The sequence below is a fragment of the Callospermophilus lateralis genome, chromosome 4, assembly GCF_048772815.1.
Source record: "Callospermophilus lateralis isolate mCalLat2 chromosome 4, mCalLat2.hap1, whole genome shotgun sequence".
NCBI lineage: Eukaryota > Metazoa > Chordata > Mammalia > Rodentia > Sciuridae > Callospermophilus > Callospermophilus lateralis.
In genome coordinates, this window is record NC_135308.1 from 79,263,611 (window position 1) to 79,288,818 (window position 25,208).

At 41.0% G+C, this 25,208-nt stretch overlaps 1 protein-coding gene and 1 pseudogene across 1 annotated transcript in view; one reads left to right on the plus strand and one right to left on the minus strand.

Annotated features, from left to right (window-relative positions):
- LOC143398375 (uncharacterized) overlaps positions 1-25,208 on the minus strand; it is an 81,656-nt gene that overhangs the window by 19,235 nt on the left and 37,213 nt on the right. The window lies entirely within an intron of this gene.
- LOC143396716 (ATP-dependent RNA helicase DDX19B pseudogene) lies at positions 9,597-10,709 on the plus strand (annotated as a pseudogene).

Sequence of the window (25,208 nt, forward strand, 5' to 3'; positions counted from 1 at the left end):
TGTTATTAACACAGGACTTTTAAAATTGCACTTATTGCATGAGATTGTTTTTAAAGCATGAGATCGTTCTATTTGGAGATTGTTCTATTGTATCATGATCAATCTAAATAGAAAGCAAATTTTTTTGGGAAAATCTAAACATTGCTATGTTGGTCATTATCAAATATGTTATTTTCTGATAATCATGTAGAGGTCTGAGTAGAAGAGGTCAAATGATCTTGGGCAGAAAGTCAGTGGAGCAGGCACCATTCCGGCATCAAGATTGCAATCACTTTATGTTTTATGTAGTTTTTAAAAACTGCATGACTTGAAAATGATCCTTTATTTATGGAACATACTTTAACCTAGATATTTTTGCCATCTTGAACATTCAAAATATAACAACTTAGATATATAAATTGACAGATTTGGGGTTTGTTCCTTCACAGTTGTGGTCATTTTGGTGCCACACTTGACAACTATTTCATGGACAGCACTGTTGCTTCTTTACTAGGTAAACCATTTTGTTACTTACTCTAGATGCCATTCATGATGATTACAGACTGTCTTCCACCATCATTCCTAGCAACAGGAAGCTTTCATTATGGGAATTTAAGTCTTCCTGGAGTTTAAATGAATTTAAGACGTTGGAATCAAAACTTCAGTGCAGTGAAGTTTCAGAATCCACAGAACTGATTCAGAGAAATTCTTATCACTTTTTCCAAGTGATTTGCTATCTTTAGCTAGCAAATAATTTCTGCATTTATTATCTATGTTATCTATGATGCAAGTAATTCTCTTTCCAGTTGAGGGATATAGTTCAGGGAGGTGGGTGAACTATCTCCCATCTTTCTGTTGACTTCTTGAAGTATAGAATTCACCGCTTATCCTTATGCTCTCAAAGGGTTATGGTGGAGTAGAACTTAATGCAAATAGCCTTCTATTTTAAATAAGAATTTAGAAAATACTTAACTTAGAATTATATAGAATTGTTTTCTTTAGAAACTAGAACTATTTATCTGTACTTAAAGCACTGTTTATTATTTGTACCTATTCTTACCCTTGAGTGTGAATAAATGCTAGACAGTGAAAAACAAAACAAAACACTAAATTCTACTTTTATGTATACCTATAATAATTAAAATTAAGTAAAATATTCTAATTATTATATTCAAATTAATATTAGAAAAAGCAAGAAAATGAACTTTGCATATGGTAAAATAAATTATATTTTGGACAAATGAAGTTTGAGGAATGAAGTTTTTTTTTAAGTAAAATTAGAATGCTTACCATTATAAATGAATTACTCACTATAAGAAAGAAGAAAATATAGAACAAACCCTAAATACATGTATAAGAAAAATTAGAAGTTATTTGGAAAAGGAATCTAGAATAAGAATTTCTTCCTGCACTGGGTATTGAACCCAGGGCACTTAACCACTGAGCCACATCCCGAGCCCTATTTTGTATTTTATTAGAGACAGGGTCTCCCTGAATTGCTTAGGGCCTCACTAAGTTGCTGAGGCTGGCTTAGAACTTGAGATTCTCCTTCCTCAGCCTCCTGAGCTGATAGGATTACAGGTGTGTGCCACTACAACTTGCAGAGAATAATGAATTTTATGTACAGATAATCAAGTTACCATTAAATGCATTTATGTAATTACTATTAAAATGGTGATTCTTTTTAAAAATATATCTTTATTTATTTGTATGTGGTGCAGAGCATAGAACCCAGTGCCTCACAAGTGTGAGGCAGGAGCTCTAACACTGAGCAACAGCCCCAGCCCAAAATAGTTATTCTTTTTTTTTTTCCAAAATGGTAATTCTTTTTTTTTCTCCCCAAAATGGTTATTCTTAATATCAAAATGACATAGGAAGCAAACTAGAAGTGGTTTAGTCTTCATTAAAATGATAAAATTCAGTCTTGCGAGGTAAGGAATTTGATCTTTTAGGTAACTGGCCTAAGAATCAAAGATTTGTTCACTCTGGTTAGGCACCTAGCACATAATATTGTTGTGTACACAGTAAAGAGATTTCATCAAGATAATATCTTATGCTTCATACGGTGTTCTATGAAGTCCCTGAGTTCTAAATAAAAGTGAGTTTTCTTAATGGTAAGACACCTCAGTTCTTATATTACAATTACAAAGCCCTATATATTTGACTTACACTATTTTGTTACAACTAACAATACTTTGGCATTGTTTGATAGTGAGCTCTGATTTTATTTATTCAAGTATTCTTAACCTTCTGACATTTTGACTAAATTTTTTGTGTTCAATATAATTTTGGGAGATTAGATTGTGCTCTTCCAATATCACTAAAGAAGGTATTTGGTCTTATAAAAGGAGAGATAGTAAACTAGTTAGGATTCACTGGGCTTATTATATTCTAAGCTATGTGTTTGACTGAGGCAGGAGTCTATTGAGTTTGAGGTCATATTGGGCAACAGAGGGTGATCTGATCTCAAAAAATAAATAATCGATTAGGATTATTGGATATATTAAAGTTACATGGTAAATAAGAAATGGTGTTTTATCTTTACTGAGTTATTTAAATGAATGTGTTTAAAGTGTGGCTAAGAAATTGAAGTTACCCAAAGCCTAATGTGTCCTGGTGCAAAATCACCAGTTATAATTCTAGTATATTAGTTGGATGACAGTCCAGATTCTGTAAGAAAAAGGGTAGATCTTAACATCATGTTTGAAGGACTCCAAGTCACTTGCTTTTGGAAAAATGTATGATACTTTTGTTCTGTATTCCTTCAGTCCTCCAAATTACAAGAGCATTAGTACATGTAACTGAAATAATTTTTAAAAATTGCAGTAGTATAATGCAATCCAAGGAAGACCAAGAATACTGAAAATCTTTTCCCTGGTAACTGGCTTGTGGATAAAGATAGAGGGGAGCTTTCTGGAAGCAATCATGAGAAGGGGTCCGGGATGTTCTTGTATCGTGTCCATGACCCTCCAAGTCCAGACTCTCCAAGTCCAGACTCTCTCCCCAGAAAGAGAGACAGCAATCAGAAATCATATGCTAATTATTTTATTGGTATAGAGAAGAGGCTGTTGTGACTGTATGGTCCAAAGGCACAACTTCCTGAAGGACATCATCTTCTCATTCACTTTCTGAAACAAAGAAACAAGGAAGGTTATAGGGAAGATGTGGCATGCAGGAGGCTTCTGATCCCTTGCTGCTGTCTCTGAAGTAAGGTAGGTGAGAGCCCACCTCCTCTCCCTCTTCCCCTTCTCATTCCCTATTTCTTTTTGTTCACTCTGGTTAGGCGCCTAGCACATAGTATTGTTGTGTACACAGTAAAGAGATGAAGATTATTCATTTATTGCTTATCTTTGAGTTGCTATTGAAAATGATCAAAGATATATTTATAAAGCAGGTCACTGAAACCTATAACTACAATCGGGGAGCAAGACCAGTTTTAGAATCTTAAACATGGCTTGATGAGTGAAAATTTGATGAGTGGACAACAATAATAGAGAAATAGGAGGATGAGCAAGAGAAAGAGGAGGAGCAAGAAGAAGAGGAGGAGAAGAAGGAAATTTAGAAATTAAGAAAAATGAAATTTAGACATTAAGAAATAAATTTAGAAAGAAAGAAAGGAAGAAAATAAAGGGAAAAGGAAGAAAGGGAGGATAAAAGGAAAGAAGGAAGGAAAAAGACACTAGAAAGATGCACATATGTTCATGAATGGTATGGAAAATTTTCTGAAGTATGATATTTGAAATCAGCAACATAGATATCTGCATGTAACTGATGGTATTATTTGTAAGAAAAAAGTGTCATGATTATATGTGATTAAATGTTTCCAGAAGGATGTTCAAACAAATTGATGAATGATACATCTATCCGAATAAATATGGAGTAACATATGATATGCCTCTTAGATACAGCTACTGAATTTCAATTCAGTCATAATTTTTATGATGCGAGCATAGATTCATTTGCAAGTAAACATTTAAAAATCTACACTTGGAGGCACAGATTGAATTAATTTAGAATGTATACTGGACTGACAGGGCTGTTGGGAGATAGAACTGAGCAGAAAAGTCAAGTAGAAACAGGAAGAGGATGCAAGGGAGAAAGAATACTGCTTTGATTCTACAAAGAAACACAAGTAAATGTGGGGAAAGGGGCGTTTGATGCAGTCCTTCTCAAAATCAGAATGACCTTGGAGAACTTAAAAGGGTCATCCTACAGTACCCAGGAATACCTGAATCTAGACATTTAGAAATGAGCTCCATGATCACATATTTTCAACATGTTCCCAGAGAATTTGTTAACACCTTGAATTTTGAGATTAACAAGTTAGGGCCCTTGGTGGAGAGTGAGCCTAAATCCCAGCTGCCACTGAATTCTAGAACTAGGGGAGATGGAGCTGGGGAGGTATTTGAACTCTATCTACTGAGAAGGTTCTGGAGATCCCCAGAGCTTTGCAGGATGATATGTGGCAGGAAGCTCCCGATTAAGTTTTTATTTACCTTGTTAGTTTCCAGGACGAGGAAGACCATTTGGCTGTTGCTGCTGCTGCTGCTGCTGCTGCTGCTGGCCTCCTTGTTGGAGTGGTCCCTGCTGGTTACCAGGACGAGGGGGGCTACCTGGTTGCTGCTGCTGCTGCTGCTGCTGGGGGCCTCCTTGTTGGGGTGGTCTCTGCTGGTTACCAGAACGAAGAGGGCGAAATGGTTGTTGCTGCTGCTGCTGCTCTTCTTGTTGGGGTGGTCCCTGCTGGATACCAGGATGAGGAGACCTACGACGACGCTGATGGGCTGCTTCTTGTGGAGGTCCCTGTGGGTCATCAGGTTGAGGAGGATGCTGCTGTTGGCCTCTTTGTTGGGGTGGTCCCTGCTGCTGTCCAGGACGAGGAGGTTTAGGAGACTGCTGATTGCCTCCTTGGGGTGGTCCCTGCTCTGAATCATCACCTTCATCTTCATCCTCACTCTCATCTCCACCATCAGCAGGGGGTTTGGGTGGGCGTCCTCCAGGGGGTGGCCTGTGAGGGACTTGTTCAGAGCTCTGGCTTAAGTCCTCAGCCTCTGTGTGGGTACAGCACAGGAGTAGATGGCATTAGTGGTGGAAGAACCGCCTCACCATCTACTTCTCTGACTTTGTCACACAGACATTTTGTGCCAGACTTTCTTTTTAACTGCTAACCTCCCTTGTGTCCAGTGTTTCCTCATGAGGACCTTCCCTCAGCCTGTGTACTAATCATGTGGAATGTCTAACATCTACGTATGACGAGTATTTAAACTTAATTCTGTGCAAAAGGAAGGTCTTGGATGCCTTCTCATCCCCAGAGGATGTTTCCCTGTACACAAGAGATGACAAGCAAAGGATTATAAATGTCTGCTGATTGTACTTCAGGACACAGTGAAAATTTGCCCTTTGTAAATCCAAGTCAGGACACTTAAGGCAGAAGTTGAAACTGGAGCTAATTACTTAGTGCCCCAGGCCCATGTGGATCAGATCTAAGACAGGGAAGAGGAAGACAAAGTGATGTACCCACATGGGTTTCACTGACTACCTAAAGCTATAGGGACATAACACCTGGAGGAAAAGGACACAGATACAGTTTTGTGCATTTCACCTTGAAGCCATATTTATTTTGTAGAAAAAAACATGGTGGAGGAGAAAGCCATTTTGCTGCTCTCAGTACCACAGAGGAGTCTGTTAGGAGACCTCACATTTGTTGTTCACCTCTCAGCCTGATGCAGCAAACTACTCCTGTTGTCATCAAACCCATTTCCCTATTGGTGGTTCTGCTAATTTCCCCCGAATCAATGGTGGGCAAGGTTTGTCTATATCATTATGGGAACCAACAGTCACTAATGCCCCCAAATAAAAATCATGGCAATGAGACATTGTAGAAATGAAAAAAAAATTCCAAAAGGAAAGGAGGAGAAAGCCAAGTGACGATGAGTTGAGACTTACCTGATGGCAGGGAGGAAGGAGAATCTTCATAGATGGCCTCTAGGAAATGAAGCACATGATGAAATTAAGTTATTCCCCAACCTCCGTGCTCACAAATATTCTACAAGAAAGGTAGAGTACTTCTCACTACAGCCTGTCACCCCCTAAGTGAACGTGTCAGCCTCTCCCTGTGTGGCTGTTGCTATGCTGAGTCTCAACTCAGCAAATGTCTACCATTTGGTCCTCTCTAGAATCCATCAAGCCTTCCTGCTAATATTTGTGAAGTATTCTGGGTATTTCCCTGCCCCATTTTAGTCTTCTTTTAAACTTTTTCTGCATTCAATCATTTGCACATTTGACATGCTTTCTAAAGCGGGGACACCAGTAGTGAACTCTTGGGTGCAATGTCACATACACTATTTTCAGGACTTTGCAATATTGAATGGAGATCAGAGACAATGAGAAATTGGTTCCTGATAATTCTATATTACTGTGTAGAGAAAGTCCCACATTTTCCTGGATCTCTGTCTCTGTCACAGCCCCCATATGTGTGCCTCTTCTTCCTCAACAGGCACCACTGTCCAGTAAGGCTGCCTGTACCCACTGTCTGTTTTGATTACAGTAATGCCTTCACGACTACTTTCCCTGGGTCTGTCTTCCCACCCTCCCCTGTACCCTTCAAAACACAGAGACATTTCTCTATAAATGCAAATCCTTGTCATTCCTCGCATCAAAGATTTTTATTCTATTTTATATTTTCAGTGGTTTCTTCAACTCTACCGCCCTGATATGGAATGCATGGCCTCACACTTTTCATAAAAACTCTGAAGCCACATCCCACTTTAAATAATCTACCTTCTGTTTCTCTCCCGTGGGGCCTCCTGTGTCCCTAAAATCATCCCAACTCCCATCCCTTTTGTTATACCTTCACTGGAGCTCTGAGCTGGACTCAGGGCCAGCAAGGCCACTGTGAGCAGGACCACCAGCATCTTGGAGGAGGCTCTGAAGTTGCTTCCAAGTCTGTGCTGAGGGAAGCAGGGCAGCTCCCTTTATAAGGAGGAGAGGAACAGTGGTGCCTTTGAGCTCCAGGTCTCAGTGACCTCACAGCTGACACACTAGCATGTCTGGCCTCCCTACTTTCTCTTTGGGACCTCAGCCCAGCAGGATAGGCTGGGCAAGAGGTTGTCACATGTCATTTATAAGAAGTACAATATGTGACTTGGGCAATAGTGTTGAAGGAAACTAGGCAAGTATTCAGCAAAGATATTAGAATTGAGGTTCTCTAGTTGTTTGAACTTTAGTCTGATTGATGAGACTGTGACTTTGCCCTTCCATTGTGTATTGTGTTTGTGGGAGGTTGGTGCTACACACACGTGCATATTTGTGTCAGCAATGACCCCAGCATCAAAAATGGAGATAGTCTTTTTTCTCTTATTATAGTCAAAACTCCATCAATCATGATGTCTATGTTCCCGTGCATATGATATAGGTAGCTGAAGTTTTGATTATTTAGGGTCCTTCCTTCTCAACTCTGCAATAGCTTAGGATATCACATGGACACTTGGTGACTGAAAGATGACCCTCAGTCTGTTCAGACCCAGAAACAATGTCCAGGAATCACTGGATCTGGTTCTAATCAAGAGGCCTTGGTTCTGTGGAAGCATATACCCTAAAGTATTCTGTTTTCATTGATATCCCTGGGTATTGTTAAAGCAAAAGCAGTCACAAAAAAGCCATGGGGTTTTGCACCCCCAGCAACGGGAATGCACAGTTCCTAGAGAAACCACACATTTCAGGTCTCAGTCTTCCTCTAGGCTCCTGTCACTTTTGTGAGATGTTCTATAGGATGCCTTGGGAACTTGCTTTTTTGAAGAAAGCATTATGAATCACACCAGTGAAAATTGATGGGCCACAACTATTCACTTGAATAAGGCAGCAGGACATCACTTTTGTAGGTTCAATTGCTTTGCATTTGTGTTTGGGTTAGTAGTCATGTTCTGTGCTGTTTCCTCAGGTTGTTCTCCACCAGAGACTTTTGTGTGTGGTACCCTGATAATCATTTCTCCCACTCTCCTTTGGAATCAGATGTTCAAGTTTTGAACAACCTCCGGATTTTATATATCATTTTATTTTGAGCTCCCCGTTCCTTTATGTTTAGAATGAACTCCTTTATTGAATCTTACAAGTCTGCATTGATTCTATGTTTCATTAGATTGTTGAATTTTTACTTCAAAATTTGGTTGAAAGGTATTGTGTTTCCAACAAGTCTTCTTTGGCACCTGCATTGCTTGCCTCTTTTCACCTGTGCTCATTCTGTTGTGTTTGGTAGTTACCTGCTCACCCTTTTCATGGAAGATCTAGATTGATCAGTCTCACCAGCTGCATCTTAGCATTTTAGATCTTGTATGTGTATCTTATGTCATTGTTCCTTTCATTACAGAGCTCGTGGTAAATTGAGGACAGATTGGTTGGAGATATACCAGGGATGGCCACGTGACTGGAAATTTAAAAAAAAATTTTTTTTTCTTGGAGGTGTAGATGAACAGAATGCCTTCATTTGATTTGTTTATTTTTATGTGGTGCTGAGGATCAAACCCAGTGCCTCATGCATGCTAGGCAAGTGCTCTGTCACTTAGCTTCAGCCCCGGCCCTCAATGGTGATTCTTAATAACAAAATGACGTTGGAAGGAAACTAGAAGTGGTTTAGTCTTATTAAAATGATAAAATTCAGTCTTGCAAGGTGAAGAATTTTATCTTTTAAGTAACTGGCCTTAGAATCAATTTTTGGTTTCATCAAGATAATTTATTTTGGGCTGGGGATGTGGCTCAAGTGGTAGCGCGCTCGCCTGGTGTGCGTGCGGCCCGGGTTCGATCCTCAGCACCACATACAAACAAAGATGTTGTGTCCGCTGAGAACTAAAAAATAAATATTAAAAAATTCTCTCTCTCTCTCTCTCTCTCTTTAAAAAAAAAGATAATTTATTTTGCTTCATATGGTGTTCTGTGAAGTCCTTGATTTCTTAAGAAAAGTGAGTTTTCTTAATGGTAAGACACCTCAGTTCTTATTTTCCAATTATATAGCCCTATACATATTACTTACAGTATTTTGTGACAACTAACAATACTTTGGTATTGTTTGATAGTGAGCTCTGATTTTATTTATTCAAGTATTCTTAACATTTGACATTTTGACCTGTTCCCAAAATTAAATTTTTGGGCTCAATCTAATTTTAGGAGATTCCAGAGTGCCCTTGAAATATCACTAAAGAAGGTATTTTTGTCTTATAAAAAGAGAGAGAGAGAGACTGCACCGCACCTGCTGGCACACCCTCCAGTGGCTGCGTCCTGTCCAGCCTGTGCTGGGGACCCTGGTCACCAACTGGTGGGCCCTGGCGGTGGAGGAACAGGAAGCAGCGGCTGAGTCGTTAAGCAACTTGAATCTTAAGGAAGGGAAAATCAAACCAGATGTCAATGGTGCTGTTGTCAAGACCAATGCTAATGCAGAGAAGACAGATGAAGAAGAGAAAGAGGACAAAGCTGCCCAGTCTTTACTCAACAAGCTGATCCGAAGCAACCTTGTGGATAACACTAACCAAGTGGAAGTCCTGTAGCAATATCTGAACTCCCCACTCTACTCAGTGAAGTCTTTTGAAGAGCTTCGACTGAAAGCACAGCTTCTCCAAGGAGTCTATGCCATGGGTTTCAATTGTCCATCCAAAATCCAAGAGAACGCATAGCCTCTGATGCTTGCTTAACCCCCACAGCACTTGCTCAGTCTCAGTCTGGTACTGGTAAAACAGCTGTCTTTGTGTTGGCTATTCTCAGCCCAGTAGAACCTGCAAATGTATATCCCCAGTGTCTGTGCCTCTCCCCCACATATGAGCTCACCCTTCAAACAGGAAAAGTGATTGAACAGATGGCCAGATTTTACCCTGAATTGAAGCTAGCTTATGCTGTTCGAGGCAATACATTGGAAAGAGGTCAGAAGATCAGTGAGTAGATTGTCATTGGTACTCTGGGGACTATCCTGGACTGATGTACTCCAAGCTCAGGTTCATTGACTGCAGAAGGATCAAGGTGTTTGTTCTGGATGAGGCTGACATGATGATAGCCACTCAGGGCCACCAAGATCAGAGCATCCGTATCCAGAGGCTGCTACCCAAGAACTGCCAGATGTTGCTTTTCTCTGCCACTTTTGAAGACTCTGTGTGGAAGTTTGCCCAGAAAGTGGTCCCAGACCCCTAATATTATCAAACTAAAGCATGAGAAGGAGACATTGGATATCATCAAGCAGTACTATATCCTGTGCAATAACAAGAGATGAGAAGTTTCAGGCCTTGTGCAACCTGCATGGGGCCATCACCATCGCACAAGCCATGATCTTCTGCCATACCCGCAAAACAGCTAGTTGGTTGGCAGCAGAGCTCTCAAAAGAAGGCCACCAGGTGGCTCTGCTGAGTGGAGAAATGATGGTGGAGCAGAGGGCTGCTGTGATTGAGCGCTTCCAAGAGGGCAAAGAGAAGGTTCTGGTGACCACCAACGTTTGTGCTCGAGGTATCGATGTTGAACAAGTGTCTGTAATCATCAACTTCGATTTTTCTGTGGACAAGGACGGGAACCCAGACAACCAGACCTACCTGCACTGGATTGGACGCACTGGCCGCTTTGGCAAGAGAGGCCTGGCGGTGAACATGGTTGACAGAAAGCACAGCATGAGCATCCTGAACAGAATCCAGAAGCATTTTAATAGGAAGATAGGAAGATTGAATACAGATGATTTGGACGAGATTGAAAAAATAGCCAACTGAGAAGCTCTACCAGCTACTGGTGTCCGCCCTTGGGGCTGCCTCTGCCCTGGAGACGAGTGCTTTCATGGCACAGGCCTCAACTGTCACCACAAAGACAAAGGCATGAGGAGAGAAACTACCTACCTCATTTTCAATTACGTTTGGACTTGACAAAAAATTTTGCAAATGATGAGAAATGGTAGAAAAATTGTTTATACCACTGTGGAAGATTAGGCAGGAATACACAGAAATTTACCTTTTGGAAATTTCGGCAGTGTTTTGGCCAGCATTTTTCTCATCATTACCGAATCTAGATATTGTGACTAAATACTTATCCAGGATCCCCTGCAGAGAAATTCCTCCATGTTCTCTGGCTTGGAGTGTGGGGTCCAGCCTCTAGCCCATGTGGAAACGACAGAATAGAAGTGAAGAGGGGTTACGGAAGGAGATGACGCCCACAGTAGATAGGAGTTATTCCTCGACATGGTACATGGAGGCTGCCATGAGGCAGCAGAGGCGGCCTGTGAGCTGCTTCTTTGGACTGACTTGGTGTCAAATAGCTCATCTGCATGTTGCCAGCCCCTCTGTCCTAATGCTCACACTAGGAAGGTATTTGCTGTGATGGACAAAAATGCCAGCCTCTGGGCCTTTGTGTGCAGGCTTGTGTCTCAGGACCAGCACCAGCCCTTTTCCGCAGGTTTGATCTGTGTATGGTGTACATTGGACTATTGGTGGGTCCTTTGCTTGTGCTTGGGCAAGTCCTGTGGAGAAGTCACCATTGAGAAATGGTGGTAGACGTAGCTTGCCACAAAATTTGGTTTCCCTGGAACTTGCAGCATCTTTTTTGTGTTGCCTTCATCCTAGCCCAAGCAAATAAAAGGTGGTCTGGGATTTGGATTCTCAGTGAAAATTGTGGTTCAGGTTTCTAATGGCCAGCCTTAAGGCAGCTTCAGCAATAGTCACAAATTCTTTCTTTGCCTTCAGATCCCAGAAGGTTTGTCAGATCTGGGGAATGATTACAGATATTTGGCATGTTGATTGTAAAGAGGTTCTGAACATCTGTGTTCCCAGTGCCTGGAATATACAAACAGGTGCAACCGAGGAACTAGATGGACTACAGCCATTCATCCATCCAAGGCACGAGTAACTGCCAAGGCCTGTGCGCCATCCTTATTTGGCATCTATGCACAGGACAGTTAGAACAAAGAATAGAAATGGAAACTTTCTCATACCTGACCAAGGTTCTTGGTACCCAGAGTGACAGAGCAAAGGTGAGATGAAACTCAGGTGCAAGAGCTGTCTGAGACCCCCCACCAAAAGGAGTCCTCTTCAGCTCTTTGGCCTTGATATGGAATGTACTTTATCTAGGACCTGGAAGAGGACTTTTACAATTATTATTATTTTGTGTGTGGTTCTGGGGATCAAACCCAAGGCCTATACATACTAGGCAAGCGCTCAATCACTGAGCTATACCCCTGGCTGTGGAAGAAGACTTTTATATGATTAGAACTATTCTAATCCCAGATCATCTTTGAGGCATCCCTGTTTTAAGGCTAGGCTGTCACCTGGAAAGGGAATGGGCCCAGTATCAGCCTCCAGTGCTTCCCTTAATCTGACATTGTGGAACAACTGACAGACTGCCAATTCTGACACATTGTCCTGTGGGTACTTGATGGTGTAGTTTTCTGTATACTCCTGGTCAACGTGGACCCATCATAGAAGTCTCGTAAGAAGAAAATAAATGTTATAGTCCCCTGAAGTTCTGTGGACCAACTTTGGAATAACTAAAAACAAGGACAATAATTAAAGAAATATATAAACTGCTCACTAGGCTGCAGGCCGACTCCACTCCTCACAATAGGTATGACTCATCTACTATTGCAGTCCCAAGTCTGAGAAGGAAAATGGGAAATGGTGTGCAGCTGATTCTTCAATAGTAGGAGTAAGTGAGTTTCTGGTGGAAGTGTAGATCAATAGTTCTTAACTTGGGGTCTTAGACCTCTGAGAATTCACTGGCTGGGTTTCATGGAGTCTATAAAATATATGCATTTGTTTGAGTTTAAATGCATTTTCTTGGGGAGACTCCCAAAGGATGATGCATCTTTTAAAAAGCCTAGACACCCCCTATTGTAGATGGTTCTGGAATGTCACCCCAGTGTCACTGTGGATCATATCCCTTCACAGTCCATATTCATTCCTGCCAGTGCCTGTCTCCAGGGCTCAGTGGTCCACAGCTGCTTCTGTGACCTTGTGCAGCCTGGAGACCTCAGGGATGTAAAAAAATGTATTGAACTTAGTAAATTTTGGTCCCCAAGGATTCTTTTACTGATTTTATTTATGGAATGATAAACTGTGCCCTAAAAGAGAGAAACTCAGGAAAGAAAATTTTGGTCCAGTAGAAACTACTGGATATTTATTATCCATAAACAATGGATTTTATGAGGATTTTTTTGTGTCACTTATCGGTTATGTGCATAAGAACAAATCACTTGTTGATATATTCTTTTTCGGTGTTAACTAAGATGTGTTCTCATTCATGAGTGTGCAAAGGAAACAGCATGTTTTTGGTTACTGTTATTAGTAATAAGTGAAGACTCACATGTTATTTCTTAGGCTAGTTATAGTCTGGTATTATGGGCTTGGAGATAGGTCTTCTCTTTGTCATTCCCATCTCGTTTCTTATTTAACATGTAGAATATTCCATATAAATATCAATGGTGACCAGAAGGTAAGGATTTCTGAGGATAGAGAAAGTTTTGTGGAGAAATGGAGCTTGCACACAAGAGAAAAGCAAGATTCCAAGTGACGGCAAGAGTACCTCAGGTAGGGGAAGGGAATATTAAGACTAATGCAGGGCTGGGGCTGTAGCTCAGTGATACAGCGCTTGCCCTGCAGTTGTGAGGCCCTGGGTTTGATCCTCAGCACCACATAATAAACAAAAGATATTATTTCCATCTACAACTAAAGCCAAAAAAGACTAAAGCAAATTCACCTGGATGATGGAAGTACGCTGAAGAGGCAGGGAGATGAGCAGCCTAGCTATGTGCGTAGAGAAAAGTCTCTTCAGAGAGAAAATGAAGATTTGATTGTTTAAATAGTGTCTTAGTCCATTTGTGCTGCTACAGCAAAATACCTGACTGTATAATTTATAAAGAACAGAAATGTATTTCTCACAGTTCTGGAGGCTGGAAAATCCAAGATCAAGGAGCCAGCAGGGCTGACTGATGTCTGATGAGGATTGCTCTCTTCCTCCAGGGTGTTACCTTGTTGCTACTCTTGAGGGAAGGACACTGTGTCCTCACATGGTAGAAAGTATGGAAGGGAAAGCAAGTGTTCACTTTAGCCCTGAGCTCTTCTGTAAGGATGCTTGACTCTCCCAAAGGTCACACCTACACCCACTTCCCCCTCTACTGGGATTGAGCCCAGGGCACTTTACCACTGAGCTTCATCTCTAGCCCTTTTTATTTTTTGAGACAGAGTCTTGCTAAATTGCACAGGCTGACCTTAAATTTGGAATCTTCTGGCCTCTGTCTCCAGAGTGACTAGGATTACAGATGTGTACCACTGTCCCTCTCAAGGTCACAACTTCTTAAAACTGTTGTATTTGGAAATCAAGTTTCAACCTGAATTTTGGAGAGGACACCATCATTTAAACCATAGTAAATGGTGTTTGAACTTAGTGGTAAATTTCCATAGATTCTTAAATTATAAAAGGAAATGATGAAATTGTTTTTTTGAGAAGAATTTGTCTAGCAGAAATACCCAGGATACTGAATATATTGGAGGTAGAAAACGCTGACAGCTAAACCAGATTTTAATGCATCTGTCCCATCACACACCCAGTGCTGAGATGTCGTTTGGCTGTGGAAAACATAAAAGAAGGAATGCACTGGGGAAATGGAGGAAGAATGGTAGGCCTTAACACCATGTTATTCCAAGAAGGATCTATGGTTCGTAAAAAATTCACTGCACAAAATAATCTGAAGAGACTCACAATGAAGATGTGGAAAGAACAGATTGCATTAGAATTGAATCCCTGTTGTGTATGATGCCTGTCACCTTTATAAGAGGGCTGATCCCTCCTTCACCACACCACCCAAAGTGTTGTAGATTTCAGGGGCCCTCTTTGACACAGACACCAGGTGCTTGGGAACTCCTTGTAGTTTTTTACATGACTTTTTTTTTTTTTGCTTGAGAATAAATGTTCCTTATTGTGTGTGTGTGTGTGTGTGTGTGTGTGTGTGTGTGTGAGAGAGAGAGAGAGAGAGAGAGAGAGAGAGAGAGAGAGAGAGAGAGAGAAAACTAATTAGGATTCACTGGGCTTATATTCTCGTCTGTTTTTGACTGAGGTAAGAGTATATTGAGTTTGAGGTCATATTTGGCGCCAGAGAATGACCTGGACTCAAAAAATAAATGATCTATTAGGATTATTTGCTATATTAAAATTACATGAGAAATAAGAAATGGTGTTTTATCTTCCCTGAGTTATATAAATGATGTGATTAATGTGTGGCTAAGAAATTGAAGTTCCAAAAGCCCAATGTGTCCTGCTGCAATATTACCACTTATAATTCTACTATATTAGCTTGATGACAGTACAGATTCTGCAAGAAAAAAGATAGATCTTAACATCGGGTTTGAGGACTCAAATTCACTTGCCTTTGAAAAATGTATCAAACTTTCATTACACAACATTTCCATACATTCCTTCATTCCTCCAAATTACAAGAGCATCAGTACATGTATTCTGAAATAACTTTTAAAAATTGCATTTGTATAATGCAATCCAAGGAAGACCAAGAATACTGAAAATCTTTTCCTGGTAACTGGCTTGTGGATAAAGATAGAGGGGAGCTTTCTGGAAGCATTCATGAGAAGGGGTCCAGGATGTTCTTTTATCATGTCCATGACCCTCCAAGTCCAGACTCTCCAACCCCAGAAAGAGAGACAGCAATCAGAAATCATTTGCTAATTATTTTATTGGTATAGAGAAGAGACTGTTGTGACTGTATGATCCAAAGGCACAACTTCCTGAAGGACATCATCTTCTCATTCACTTTCTGAAACAAAGAAACAAGGAAGGTTATAGGGAAGATGTGGCGTGCAGGAGGCTTCTGATCCCTTGCTGCTGTCTCTGAAGTAAGGTAGGTGAGAGCCTACCTCCTCTCCCTCTTCCCCTTCTCATTCCCTATTTCTTTTTGTTCACTCTGGTTAGGCGCCTAGCACATAATATTGTTGTGTACACAGTAAAGAGATGAAGAGTATCATTTATTGCTTATTTTTGAGTTGCTATTGAAAATGATCAAAGATATACTTATAAAGCAGGTCACTGAAACCTATAACTATAATAGGGGAGCAAGACCAGTTTTAGTATCTTAAACATGGCCTGATGAGCAAAATTTTGGCATAGTAACACAGTGGAACAAAAATAATAGAGAAGGAGGAGGATGAGAAAGAGAAAGAGGAGGAGCAAGAATAAGAGGAGGAGAAGAATAATATTTAGAAATTAAGAAAAATGAATTTAGACGTTAAGACAGAAATTTAGAAAGTAAGAAAGAAAGAAGAAAATAAAGAGAGAAAAGGAAGAAAGGGAGGGAGGAAGAAATTAAAGTAAGGAAGGGAAAAAGACACTAGAAAGATGCACGTATCTTCAAAAAAGGTATGGAAAATTTGCTGAACTATTATATTTGAAATCAGCAACATATATATCTGCATGTAACTGATGGTATCATTTGTAAGAAAAAAGTGTCGTGATTATATGTGATTAAATGTTCCCAGGAGGATATTCGAATGAATTGATGAATGAGACTTACATCCAAATCAATATGGAGTAACATATGTTATGCCTGTTAGATACAGCTACTGAACTTCAATTCAGTCATAATTTTTATGATGCAAGCATAGATTCATTTGCAAGTAAGCATTTAAATATCTATGCTTGGAGGCACAGATTGAAATTATTTAGAATGTGTACTGACTGACAGGGCTGTTGGGAGATAGAACTGAGCAGAAAAGTCAAGTAGAAACAGGAAATGAAAAGCCATTGGAGTGTGAGCAAGGAGACAGAGGATGCAAGGGAGAAAGAATACTGCTTTGATTCTACAAAGAAACACAAGTAAATGTGGGGAAAGGGGCGTTTGATGCAGTTCTTTTCAAAATCAGAATGACCTTGGAGAACTTAAAAGGGTCATCCTACAGTACCCAGGAATACCTGAATCTAGACATTTAGAAATGAGCTCCATGATCACATATTTTCAACATGTTCCCAGAGAATTTGTTAACACCTTGAATTTTGAGATTAACAAGTTAGGGCCCTTGGTGGAGAGTGAGCCTAAATCCCAGCTGCCACTGAATTCTAGAACTAGGGGAGATGGAGCTGGGGAGGTATTTGAACTCTATCTTCTTGAGAAGGTTCTGGTGATGCCCAGGGCTTTGCAGGATAATATGTGGCAGGAAGCTCCCGATTACCTTTTTATTGAGATGGTCCTTGTTAGTTTCCAGGACGAGGAAGACCATTTGGCTGTTGCTGCTGCTGCTGCTGCTGGCCTCCTTGTGGGGGTGGTCCCTGCTGGTTACCAGGACAAAGAGGGCGAAATGGTTGTTGCTGCTGCTGCTGTTGCTGCTGCTGCTCTTCTTGTTGGAGTGTTCTCTGCTGGTTACCAGGATGAGGAGAGCGACGATGACGCTGGTGGGCTTCTTCTTGTGGAGGTCCCTGTGGGTTATTAGGATGAGGAGGGCGAGGATGCTGCTGTTGGGCTCCTTGTTGGGGTGGTCCCTGCTGCTGTCCAGGACGAGGAGGTTTAGGAGACTGCTGATTGCCTCCTTGGGGTGGTCCCTGCTCTGAGTCATCACCTTCATCTTCATCTTCATTGTCATCTCCACCATCAGCAGGGGGTTTGGGTGGGCGTCCTCCAGGGGGTGGCCTGTGAGGGACTTGTTCAGAGCTCTGGCTTAAGTCCTCAGCCTCTGTGTGGGTACAGCACAGGAGTAGATGGCATTAGTGGTGGAAGAACCTCCTCACCATCTACTTCTCTAACTTTGTCACACAGACATTTTGTGCCAGACTTTCTTTTTAACTGCTAACCTCCCTTGTGTCCAGTGTTTCCTCATGAGGACCTTCCCTCAGCCTGTGTACTAATCATGTGGAATGTCTAACATCTACGTATGACGAGTATTTAAACTTAATTCTGCGCAAAAGGAAGGTCTTGGATGCCTTCCCATCCCCAGAGGATGTTTCCCTGTACACAAGAGATGACAAGCAAAGGATTATAAATGTCTGCTGATTGTATTTCAGGACACAGTGAAAATCTGCCCTTTGTAAATCCAAGTCAGGACACTTAAGGCAGAAATTGAAACTGGAGCTAATTACTTAGTGCCCCAGGCCCAATGTGGATCAGATCTAAGAGAGGGAAGAGGAAGACAAAGTGATGGCCCCACATTGGTTTCACTGACTACCTGAAGTATAGGGACATAACCCCTGGAGGAAAAGGACACAGGTACAATGTTGTGCATTTCACCTTGAAGTTATAGTTTTTTTTTCTAGAAAACAATATGGTGGAGGAGAAAGCCATTTTGCCACTTTCAGTACCACAGAGGAGTCAGTTAGGAGACCTCACGTTTGTTGTTCACCTCTCAGCCTGAGATAGCAAACTACTCCTGTTGTCATCAAACCCATTTCCCTATTGGTGGTTCTGCTAATGTTCCCCACAATCAAGGGTGGGCAAGGTTTGTCTATATCATTAGGGGATCCAAAAGTCATTAATGCCCCCAAATAAAAGTTATAGCAATGAGACATTGTAGAACTCAAGAAATTCCTGAAGAAGAGGAGGAGAAAGCCAAGTGAAGATGAGTTGAGACTTACCTGATGGCAGGGAGGAAGGAGAATCTTCATAGATGGCCTCTAGGAAATGAAGCACATGATGAAATTAAGTTATTCCCCAACCTCCGTGCTCACAAATATTCTACAAGGAAAGGTAGAGTACTTCCAACTACAGCCTGTTAAGCTCTAAGTGAACGTGTCAGCCTCTCCCTGTGTGGCTGTTGGCAAGGCAGGAAGTTGTGAGGCAGTGGCTGGGGGTCACTAAGCTGAGTCTCAACTCAGCAAATGTCTACCGTTTGGTCCTCTCTAGAATCTGTCAAGCCTTACTGCTAATATTTGTTAAGTATTCTGGGTATTACACTGTCCCATTTTAGTCTTCTTTTAAGCTTTTTCTGCATTAAATTATTTGCACATTTGACATGTTTTTTAGAGAGGGGACATCAGTAGTAAACTCTTGGGTGCAATGTCATATACACAATTTTCAGCACTTTGCAATATTGAATGAAGGTCAGAGGAAATGAGAAATTGGTTCCTGATATTTCTATCTTACTGTGTAGAGAAAGTCCCACATTTTCCTGGATCTCTGTCTCTGACACAGCCCCCATATGTGTTCCTCTTCTTCCTCAACTGGCATCACTGTCCAGTAAGACAGCCTGTACCCACTGTCTGCTTTGATTACAGTAATGCCTTCACGACTGCTTTCCCTGGGTCTGTCTTCCAACCTTCCCCTGTACCCTTCAAAACACAGAGACATTTCTCTATAAATGCAAATCCTTGTCATTCCTCGCATCAGAAATTTTTATTCTATTTTATTTATTTCAACTTCAACTCTATGGCCCTGATATAGAATGTATGGCCTTACACTTTTCATAAAAATTGTGGGGCCACATCCCACTTAGCCTAATCTGCCTTCTTTTTCTCTCCCAAGGGGCCTCCTGAGTTCCCAAAGTCATCCCACCTCCCATCCCTTTGCTAATACCTTCATTGGAACTCTGAGCTGGACTCAGGGCCAGCAAGGCCACTGTGAGCAGGACCACCAGCATCTTGGAGGAGGCTCTGAAGTTGCTCCCAAGTCTGTGCTGGGGAAAGCAGGGCAGCTCCCTTTATAAGGAGGAGAGGAACAGTGGTGCCTTTGAGCTCCAGGTCTCAGTGACCTCACAGCTGACACACTAGCATGTCTTGCCTCCCTACTTTCTCTTTGGGACCTCAGCCCAGCAGGATAGGCTGGGCAAGAGGTTGTCACATGTCATTTATAAGAAGTACAACATGTGAATTGGGCAATCGTGTTGAAGGAAACTAGGCAAGTATTCAGCAAAGATATTAGAATTGAGGTTTTCTAGTTGTTTGAACTTTAGTCTGATTGATGAGACTGTGACTTTACCCTTCCATTGTGTATTGTGTTTGTGGGAGGTTGGTGCTACACACACGTGCATATTTGTGTCAGCAATGACCCTAGCATCAAAAATGGAGATAGTCTTTTTTTTCTTATTATAGTCAAAACTCCATCAATCATGTCTAGGTTCTCGTGCATATGATAGGTAGCTGAAGTTTTGATTATTTAGGGTCCTTCCTTCTCAACTCTGCAATAGCTTAGGATATCACATGGACACTTGGTGACTGAAAGATGACCCTCAGTCTGTTCAGACCCAGAAACAATGTCCAGGAATCACTGGATCTGGTTCTAATCAGGAGGCCTTGGTTCTGTGGAAGCATATACCCTAAAGTATTCTGTTTTCATTGATATCCCTGGGTATTGTTAAAGCAAAAGCAGTCACAAAACAAGTCATGGGGTTTCGCACCCCCAGAAATGGGAATGCACATTTCAGGTCTCAGTCTTCTTCTAGGCTCCTGTCCTTTTGTGAGATGTTCTATAGGATGCCTTTGGAACTTGCTTTATTGAAGAAAGCATTATGAATCACACCAGTGAAAATTGATGGGCCACAACTATTCACTTGAATGAGGCAGCAGGACATCACTTTTGTAGATTCAATTGCTTTGCATTTGTGTTTAGTTTAGCAGTCATGTTCTGTGCTGTTTCCTCAGGTTGTTCTCCACCAGAGACTTTTGTGTGTGGTACCCTGATAATCGTTTTCCACTCTCCTTTGGAATCAGATGTTCAAGTTTTGAACAACCTCCTGATTTTACATATCATCTTACGTTTAGCTCCCCACTCCTTTTTATTTAGAATGAACTCCTTTATTGAATCTTACAAGTCTGCATTGATTGTATTAGATTGTTGAATTTTTACTTCAAAATTTGGTTAAAAGGTATTGTGTTTCCAACAAGTATTCTTGGGTACTGCATTGTTTACCTCTTTTCACCTTGTGCTCATTCTGTTGTTTCAGGTACTTACCTGCTCATCCTTTTCATGGAAGATCTAGATTGATCAGTCTCACTAGCTGCATCTTATCATTTTAGATCTTGTGTGTGTGTGTGTGTGTGTGTGTGTGTGTGTGTGTGATTCCTTTCATTACAGAGCTCGTGGTAAATTGAGGACAGATTCGTTGGAGATATACCAGGGATGGCCATGTGACTGGAAATCTGTTTTTTTTTTTTTTTTTTTTTAGTTTTAAATGGACAGATTTCCTTTATTTTATTTGTGTATTTTTATGTGGTGCTGACGATCGAACCCAGAGCCTCAAAAGCATGCTAGGCAACTGCTCTGCTACTGAACTAAGGCCCCAGGCTTGTGACTGGAAATCTTAAAAATAGGCCCCTTGTCCAGTCTTCTGGCCCTTCCTGTAGTATGCAGACCTATTGCAGGAAGATGTCTTAAACAATGGGTTTTTCTATAGATAACATGACATTCACAGGGTGTCCAGGCTGATGGATTTTTTCCTCTGGCATAATCATAGATGTATTCTAAAGGGGAATATAAATGCTGTTGGCAATTTTTCACTGGCTTTGTGATTCTTTCAAATATCACTCCGATTAGGCCCTTTGCCTGACCTTCTCCCAAGTTAGCAATGAGTGAAAGCAATTAGTGTAGTATGAAAGAAATATCACCTGTGACCCCACCACACACAACCAAAACAGTGGTTAAGGAAGAACCCACAGGTAAGACTGTCAGGTAGGAAGGGTATGGTTGAAGCAATAAGCAAGACCTCGGTAGCAGGTGAGGTGCCTTAAGGTGAATTGCAGACCTCAAGTAGCCCACTTCTCTTGAATACATGTGTTATACTTAGCTGTCATCAATAGAATTCTTGCCTTCTACATCCTAATTCTTATTTTTTCATCATCTTAGTCTGCAACAAATGCCGAAAAAAATCTATAGTCTGGGTAAAATTAACAGCAGATTTTTTTTTCACATAGGTTTGAAGTTACAAATTCAAGATGAAAGTAGCAGCAGCTCTGTCTTTTTTATAGGCTGCTGTCCCTGGCTCCCAGAGTATTGCCTTGGTGCTCATAGGGGACCTTATTTATGCACATGCATCCCTGCTGTCTCTCTGTGTATCCAAACACCATCTTCTTACGAGGACACCTGTCATATTGTGTTAGGATGGACACTAACACACTAACAGCTTCATTTTTTTTTTTTTTTGGAAATCGGGGATTGAACTCAGGGACACCCAACCTCTGAGCCACATCTCCAGCCTTATTTTATATTGTATTTAGAGGCAGGATCTCACTGAGTTGCTTAGTGCCTTGCTGTTGCTGAGGTTGGCTTTGAACTTGCAATCCTTCTGCCTCAGCCTCCTGAGCCACTGGGATTATAGGCATGCACCACTATACCTGCCACAGCCTCATTTTTACTTAAGCATTTTTTAAAGGGCTTGCCTCCAAATATAGTAATGTTCTGAGGTCCTAAACCCAGATGAAGTCTTAAACTCAGAGGAACTCTGGGAAAGGGAGAAAATATAGCTCATAAAATCTCCCAGTGCTTTCTCAGCTAATGACAACTGTTTCACTAAACTATTTTTTTTTATAAAGGAGTCTTTTTGGTTCCCCACTCCCCAAGACCCTGCCTATTTCCAAATCTATTTGACTCTACTTTCCAAATGCATCCCAAATATGACCACTTGTGTAATCTACTCCAAAATCCTGATTCAGGCAGTGATTGTCTCTAACAACCAAGGCTGGGTATAACCAAGAACCTTCATTCAGCACTTATTTCAATCCATTTCATTGGGAGAACCTAGTTATTAGGTATCGCTGATTATCATCATCATCTCACTTTTGCAGGTGGGATTGTGAGGCATGGGACAAGGCTGTTGTGAAGACAGTGGTCACAGAGGCAGCCATGTCCAGGGCTGTTTCCTGCTGCTAGGCTCCACTGCTTTCCTGCTGTTTGTTTGCTTTGAAGGAGAGCAGGAATGAGAACTAGAGAACAAACAAAACTACTTGTTTCTGGAGTTAGTTAAGGGAAAGCTTTCTAGGGTAATAATAGATGAGTTGAGAAAAATAATATCTTCCTGAATAATTGTTTAAAATCATAAGCACTTTACCCAGACTTCTGTTATCCTGTTTTTCCTCACATTCATACAAAGATATTATATAGATTAGTGTTGGCTCTAAAACTTTTCTAATAAGATAATTGGGATCCCTCATCTGCACAGGGTTCATGCAAGACCCTGGGTAGACCAAACAGAAGAATAGATTCAAAATCTCCATGAGTAAGCAGTTGTCCTATGTCTGCCTCTTATTTGCTCAACCCCCCCTAATTTTTTCACTTTCATATCTGCCACTTACCCATGGTGTAACAAGATTTCAATGCTTTCTGTCCATGAAATAACTTCAGTAGCCTGTCACATGTTTGGGGATTTTGCTCCCAGGGAGCTTTGGTTCTTATGTATAAAAACAAATTTCTAGATAGTCTGATTCTTAATGTACAGATAATAGCAGATGGTATTTCAGCACTATTCTAAGAGTATTGAAGGTTTGTATTGTAGTTTAGGAACCTCAAAATTGTATTTTAGTGGAGGTTGAGGTCCCTATTAAAATGGGGTTGATTGGTTGATTCTTGTTCTTCTGCTCTCTTTGTAGAATACACCTTTCTTGCCAAATGATGTTCCATGTAGTATTTGCAGTGCTCCAATTATTAGTTCATGAGAATAGTTAAGGCTAGGTTTTTCTTCCTTCCTTGATAACCCCTGTGATATCAGGAAAATTATCAGTTTGGATTACCAGAGCAAATACAAAGCAAGCTCAAAGTCCTGCCCTTTCAGGAGATTTCTGCTAGTGTATTAGACCCCAGGCATTTGGAAATCCACACCTACCTATCAAAAGATGGTTTTCCACTGTGGCAATAATCAAAACCCTGTGACTCTTTGGTTTTTAAATAGGAAGAGAAATTTTCCTGAAATCATGTCATATAATTTTACTCTTCTAATTCAAGTGATGTAACTGCTATTTATTCTGATGAACACTAGACTGGAATAGTAGGTAAGGACAAAGGTCTTTGCATCTTTTCTTTATTGTGGACTTTGAGTGACTTTTCCTCCCTGGCATTCCAGGAATAAATCAAGAAGAAGGACTCTTATGCTCTGTTACCAGTTATATGCTGTTCTCGCCTAGCACTATATTTGTTTAGCTGAATAAACTCTTGAGGAAAAGAGGAAATATAGTCCTGGTATATGAAGGTAAGTCCAATTCATGCGGTTAAGTCCTCTTTGTGGTAAGAACCAGAGTGTGAGTGAATGCAGAAACCTTCACCACACCCTTCTGAGCGCCACTCTGGTTGGGAAATTTCAGCCCTAACTCCATGCCTGGGTGTTTTGTTGAAGTAAGATTGTTGCCAAAGACTTTGTGAAATCCTACTTTTACTAAAAGAACATCAGCATGTTAAAAGAATGCTGGACATATCATGACTGATACTGAAAGTACATGAAAACCATTTCTTTAATTGCAGACTGCACCAGCACCTCCACAGAAAGCAAGAATTCTATCCCAGTGCATGTTTATAAATATCGCCTTCTGTACCTGATGTCTTGCTAGATATTTGATACCTTTTTGATGTGGATTTTAATCCAGTAGAAAAGAATTTCAAACCTACTACTTTTCAGGTGCTCAGATCAACTCTGTAATCTAATGAGGAACCTGATGCGTGAGCTGTCTCTTGTCCAACGAGGAGGTAAATGGAACAGGGTAGAGGAGAGTGTGACTGTGGAGTCACTAATCAAGACCTCCAGAGACCAAGCAGAAAGCAGGTCTGATTTTATTGTGCAGTTACCATGTATATATACTGAGGCAAGTAGCTAAGAAGATTATAGGCAGCCACCAATGCAATTTCTGCTAACTGTTCTTGCAGCGACCAATCGAGGAGTGGGCCATGGAGCAAGCACAGGGACTGCAACACATGGCTTCATGCCCAGGGCTGTCCCTGCAGGATAAGAGGCCTGTAGCTCACATGCCTAGCACAAGGGGAGTGGCCTGCCACTCAGACGCCCTTAATGTATGCCATGTATGCAGTACTCCATGTACTTGTCCCCACAACCTGACATCAACATCTTTCCTTCCTGAGGTCTTTCATTTATATAGGTCTGGATTTTTAGTCCTAAGTACACATAGGATGAACATGGACTTTCCTTTGAATTTTCTAATATTATTGCAATGGAGGAAGGATAGGGTATAAAGATCAGTCTCGTCTATGGCGTTTCTAAGGGATATGCTGAAAATTGCCATCAAGTTTTCTGTTGAATGTAATAGGTGACTGGGTTAAAAATTTAAAAACCTAGGAATTCTAGGCCTTATAAAAATAAGGG